The sequence below is a fragment of the Polypterus senegalus genome, chromosome 11 (genome assembly GCF_016835505.1).
Source record: "Polypterus senegalus isolate Bchr_013 chromosome 11, ASM1683550v1, whole genome shotgun sequence".
NCBI classification, from domain to species: Eukaryota; Metazoa; Chordata; class Cladistia; order Polypteriformes; family Polypteridae; genus Polypterus; species Polypterus senegalus.
Genome location: NC_053164.1, coordinates 77625902 through 77632624, shown reverse-complemented (window position 1 = coordinate 77632624; position 6723 = coordinate 77625902).

Here is a 6723-nt window from a genome sequence, read left to right as displayed (position 1 = left end):
ACCTGTACTCCGGATACATTTGCAGAGGCTTTGAACATATCAAAAATGTGCTTGAGGCCCAAAGTCTTTGCTTATGTCGGGTGTATAAAATTTAGCCCTCCTCACCACCCCATTTTCTCCTTTTCTGTATTTTAAGTTGGTGCACTGCCACCTGGTGGTTCATTTGAAATATTTTCTTAATCATCCGTTTGACGTTTACACTATAAAGAGGCTTTATGCATGCCAAACGTGATGTACATTCACTGTTTCAGTGTTTTTAAATGTGGTGTTGGAGTGTTGAAATATCTGTGTTCCGTCTGGGACTTTTTATTACTGAAATCATAGAGATGGAGATGGGGGAGTTGGCATCAGTGTAGCTCACAGCAACATTATGTATTATATTGCTACATTGTGAGAGTGGATGTTTTTCAGACAAAACAAAGAAAAATATATGTAACAGACAAAAGACATCTGCCGAGTGCTGTTGAAGTTTCATCTGGAGTCACATCTAATTGACAAGCATATTAAGCAGACTGCTGTTTTTGACTCATGCTCACCTGAGGAGTTGGATGCAATGATATTTGGGATTCCAAAAGGAATATTCTCTCCTTTCTGTTAGCAGTGAAAGTTCACAAAGCGGCCAGTCAATTGTGACTGCAAACTGCAAGGTTCTGCACCTGACAGTGTCTATGTATGGTACCCATATTCAGTCTATAGTGATGATTGATTCTCTTCTAAGCATGAAAATATTTCAGCCATTATTCACAAGTAACCATTTTATCTCAAAAACCTACAAACTGTTTTTTTTTGTGTCTATGACAGTATTATAATATGATTAATGGAACATTTTCGAAAGTCACTCATTATTAGTAATAGACTTACAGTATATCATACAAAATGGGAGGGGGCGGGGATAAACATTCCAATACAGAGTGAGTGCACCAAAGGTATTAATGAAGTACTTTGCTGGAAACACAGTGTGTTTTTTTTAGATCAGTTGTTCTGTATGGAGTCAAACAACTGTCAGTAATAGAAGCATTCAAAAAAAAAAACTTTTTAAGTGAAAGTATAAGATCCGTGTTTCTTGCATAACATTATAAGGAAATGTAACCGCATAAATACTAACAGACACACCTTACTTTGTTAAAGTTGAATAGCCTTTCCTACAGATGGTTATTTCTTCCGCACCCTGATTTGGTGCTGCAGATAAGAATTCATGCCCCAGGAGCCGTGACCAAGCTAGAAATTAAATCTGGCTCCGTATAAAAAATATTAACTAGAAAACTAAACAGATACTTTATATGGTATATGCAGTACAATGGATTCAAAAAGTGTTCAAACCCCTTCACTTTATGCACACTTTTGTTGTTAATTTTAAATGGATATATTTGCCATTTTTGCCCATCTGTCTTCACTCAATAACCTATAATGACAAAGTGAAAACACGTTTTCAGAAAGTTTTGCAAATTTATTACAAATCAAAACTGAAATATCTATTCATATAAGTATTCAGTCTTTGAAATCAGTATTAAATAGAAAACAATTTGCCTGCAATTACAACTTTGACTGGTCTTGGGCAGGTGTCTATGAGCTATACACACCGGACTTTGTCATTATGGGTTATTGAATGTAGCTTAATTGGTAGAAAATAGCAAATCTATGCATTTAAAATGAAATCTACAACACAATAAAGTGTGCAGAAAGTGAAAGGGTCTAAATATTGTCTGAACCTACTATATATTTCTGTCTCAGTACTGGGGACATCTTTTCTAGATTACTTTCTGGTTTCCCCATAGAAGTGAAAAGCACACATCTGGGCAATGTTACCTGCTGCCTATGAGATTTTTTGGGTTTGGTTTATTAAGAATAATTTATGCACATTTATGTACTATTTTAGTCTCTCTTGTTAGATATTCATTATTTTTATCATTATACCTATGACATTGTGTGACATTATTTTTGTGCTTATTTTTCATAGGTGCATCTATTACTGTATATTTACTGCTGTTATGCTCCTTTTTTTTTTTAGTTAAGGCCTGTCTATATAAAATGAGGTCATGCTTGGTAGAATACTAATTTTTTTTGGGCAGGGTTCTCAAATCTATTAGATTAGTGTTGATGTTTTTAGTATGATGTTTTACTATGATCTTTGATATTTGGGTTTTACTGTTTTTAGTCAATCTTGATTTTGGCTCTTCTTGTATTTTTGTCTTTTGCGTGATCCTCAGACAATTACTCTGTCATCTCCCTTTGACTGTGTCATTTTCTGGTATCTTTTCCTCTACTTTTGCACTCCATGTAATGTAACTCTCAAAGGTTTTTCTCTACAGCAAGAAATAACGCATTCATAATTTTGATATAACACATTTAGAAAAAACTGTCAAAAATAGGCTTCTTTAGGACAGAGGATAAAAAAAACTTCACAGTATGTTCACAGTAGGTCTACATTTATCATTCTGGGTTTTCACGAGAAGCAATGAATCATCTGCCAGCTGTTTCTGGAACTTCAAAAGTCACATAAATGAACACTGAAAAAATAAGACCACCATGACTTGGTGGAAAGGTTATGCAGCAATGGGCCAAGAAGTGCCAAATTGCCACAGAAATACAACATGTGGCATTCTGTTGTATATGATGTGGCATTTATGCCTATTTCTTGTATTTCGTATCCATAAATATTTTTATCGCAAGGTATGAGTTTGCTCACAATCAATGCATTATTTTTAATTTTAACTGAACTAATTTTTAATTAGTTTAAATTTTATTGTCTTATTCTAAGAAATTCTGAGATATTTGCTTTTTGTTTACCAAAACTTGAAAAGCTTATGTTTTTTTTGCTTTTTTAATTCACCCTTTTCTATAGAGTTTGCTCCTTTAATTGTATCTTAATGCTGACAACACTGAATTTAAATGGGGGCAATTACCTTGGTGCCACATTCACTTGTTTGATCATTTCTGAAAGACATTTCTTTGTGAAATAAGAAATGACAATGGCACCACAGTTGCTCTTCTTTAGCATTCAATTTTGATGGCACCTGTGTCTGCTCTGGTCATTGGTAATCATGAACCTTTGGATAGAAATTAGGTAGCAAACTCTACAGAAAGAGATTAATTATGAAGAAAATAGCAAAAGCAATCAAGCATATAAAGCTATGGCAAAGTATACAAATACAGATACATTTTAAGAAATATTTGTATCCCATAAAAACAACCAATATAATTAATTAAAGATTAATTGGTTGAGGCATGGAGCCTTCCCATGCAACTGGAGACTTAAGGGGAGAAAAATAAGTAAATAAGTAATTGGATATGCTCATGCTGTAGAGGGGAGCAGGTGCAAATGATTGTCTGAGAAGATGGCTTGTCTCCGGGTCAGCATATGCAGGCAGTCGGATTGTCTCATTATCAGCCTACGGTAGCAATCAAATGATTGCACCTGCAGCCACTTCCCAGCATAAAAAAATCACAGGAAAAGAAAGGAAAAAAACAAAGAGAAGAACAAAATGGAGATTGGAGTTTAAAGGAAGGAGCATGAAGTAGGCAGGATGAGAGAGAGAGAGGAGACGAGACGGGCAAACAGCCATGAGGTGGACAGTCATGGAAAGAGCGTGTGGCCGGTGCTCGGAGCTACAGTGCTGGATCTCTCCAGCTGAGCGATTTAGAAAGCTGGAGCAGTCAGTGTGCTGCTCACCACATAAGTCTGGGAAGGGAGTGGGAGATAGAGGTTTGGATTGGGATCCCCAATGTGAGTGCGATCTCCTTTGGGGACCCAAACCTAGATCTGGAGTGGAGGCCTTGCTGTAGCCATGGAATGGCCCGGGACCCGGACCTATGAAAGGTCTGTTGGCAGGGCGGCTCCGCTGCTGCAAAACCTTTATAAGATAACCCGAGGAGACATCAGTTTTAAGAACAGTTCCCTTTGCCCTGTATGGTGTCCTCAACCCAAAAAAATGTTATCGGTGGTGGCAGGTTGAAGAGGCTGCCGGTGGGATCACAAGACACTGATTATAGTTTTCGACTTGTCATTTTTGGCTACTAACATTGTATTTTTGCATGATATTTTTTGATTTTTTTCCTTTATCCCAAGGTGCTGCACACTTTATTTAGTGTTGAGAGAGTGTGTTTTTTAATTTAAAAACTAGGGGGCTCTGCCCCCTACTCGCTTCGATTGCCAACCCCCATGCGGGCCCTATGCGCTAGTCACTTCCCAGATCTGCCGCTTGCGATGAATCGTGTTGTGCTTTTGGATAAACACAAATATCAACTCTGTCTTTGATATCTCCGTCTTTTGAGACTATTATCGTTGACAATTTGTCACATGTTGGTTTACGAGTATTATATATGCAAGCGTGATCTTTCAGATTCATATAGAAATCCAAGAAAACTTCTTTGTCTGTGTTTTTGGGATAAATTTTGCGTAAAGTGTGATACTTTTGGACGTATGGATTTGTATCCATTATTGGCTGTATAAATTCTAATACGTCCGATTGTTTAACTCTTTTGATTCTATTTTGCATTGCTTCTCCATGATCATAAATATAAACCTGACCGAACTGTGGTTTATTTGAAATTAAGCTTGTAGTAACTTTAATTGTTTCGGGACCCCAGATTCTCATAGCATATGGTCCTGAATTGTGTAAATCTACGTTTTGAGCATTGTATGATGCAAACACAAACAGGTTATTGTAGATTCGGATATTTTGCCTGTAGTGTTTGTGGATTTCACTTTTACCAAATCTTTTATTTCTTGCGGATACACCTTTTCATTGGAAAGAAACACTAGTTTTTCCTGATGGCAACACGAATTAGAGGATCTACAAGTCTCTGACTTTAAACTTTAAAGCCAACCAATATTTACATACTTCTGTCATATCACCTATGTCCATATATTCGATCTCTTTTCGCTGTTCTATTATTTCACCGAGTAATAATTTCCATTTGTTAATGCTAATGTGATCTTTACTATCAGTTTTTTGAGACTTTCAAATTTTAGTACTTTCATAATCTCTGACCTGCTCTGCATGTGTATCGCACCAACTTTTTTGAACCTCTTTATGACATTCTACTTTGTCTTCTACTCTTTGTCTTTTATTTCCACCCCCACTTGGACCTGTTAGGTTTTCAATTCATCTCTTGGTACAAAGTTTCGTCTCACGGGACATGAAATTATCTCTCTAAAAATATCTTGTCTAATCTCTCTGAAAAAGTCTTGTCTCATCACAAGATTTTTTTTATATAATAGAGAGATATCTTTTTATTAACTGTATATCTTTTGATATTGCAAATAGTTTTGTCCGTCATTTTATAATTTCTGGATTTTTTTGTATGTGAACGTGAAGCACCTGTTGCACCTGTATAAACACTTATAATAAAATCTATAGATGTACTATCCTTGACCAGTGACATCCTTATATTTACCTGTAGCATTCTGGAGCTTTTACTCTCTTTCTCACTCTCTCTCCTGACATAGTCTAAGGATATGACTTGCCAAAGAAGGGCAACTGAGATAGATTGGTGTGTATAAATTGAGAATGTGTCCTACAATGAAATGGTGTCCTTGCCTTGAGCTTAATGCTTCTGAGATGGAATGATCCTGTGATTGAATAAGTAGGTTCAGAAAATAACTGGATTGAAGTATTTCAACCTGTTTCACATTTTGGTGTTTTTGCTAATAACCTACTGTACATGTCTGATATACAGCAATATTACATTGAGTCACTATGAGTTTTGGTAGGCAGTGAGGGTTGTTTGGATGTGCATTGTACATAAATTTACAGTATCTGACTTGGCACATTTTTGTCAACTATAGTGTGATTTAAAAATGAAAATATTTTCATTTCTCAAACAGAAAACCTCAACAAGTATGAAATCCATTTCCATTACTGTTGTGTTTCAGCCAAGGTTTCCTCTTTTTGTTTTACTGAAGATTATTTTTCATATTTTTAATTATTTTCTGGTATGTTTGTAATTATGCTCTGTTTTTCTTATTGTGCCTTTATTTCTTGTTCTTTGTGGGTGAAGTCCCAGGTGGCAGGCCCTCTCTGATGTCACTGCTGCAGGATCCTCCCTGTGGGTTGATAAGTATCCCAGACAAAAGCAGTCAGCAGTGGTACATTGTAGTGTAAAGGAGTTTATTTTTTTGTGTGCATTTATCAACTTTTCTGGGTTTTTTTTTTTCTGCTCTGTCATTTGTTTTTGGTTAACAGATTACACATTGGGACTTGTTTGCCTTGAATTGCCTTTTTTAGGTACATCCTTCTTACTTTTGTAAGCATTTTTGCTATCTTTGTAAATAAACCTAAATTTACAAAGATTACAGTTTGGGATTGACTCTACAAATCAGAGTTTCCACAGTTTAATCTCCTTTTTTAAGGTACTGTATTTCTGTTTATTATGAGACTCATTATCTTTTTGAACCTTCAAGGCTAGCTGTTCATTTTGTATCCTGCTCAGGAAGTAGCCTGCAGGTAGATTTCTGTCTGTATACTGATTCGCAAGAGACAGTAAAAAATGAAATGTAAATGACCAGGACAATCGTAAGTGAAAGGACAGGCTAAAGGACCTAACCAGCAGTCAAGGAGATCATTTATCAAAGACAAAATGCAATCAAAAAATTCTGAGCCAAGAACAATATCGGGGATTCGAAAAACCAGAGGCTATAAATAATACTCTATTAATACAGCAAAACAAAGTTTATCAATCACACTCACATAGCGTAGAAACTTCTGGGATGACCTTTGTATC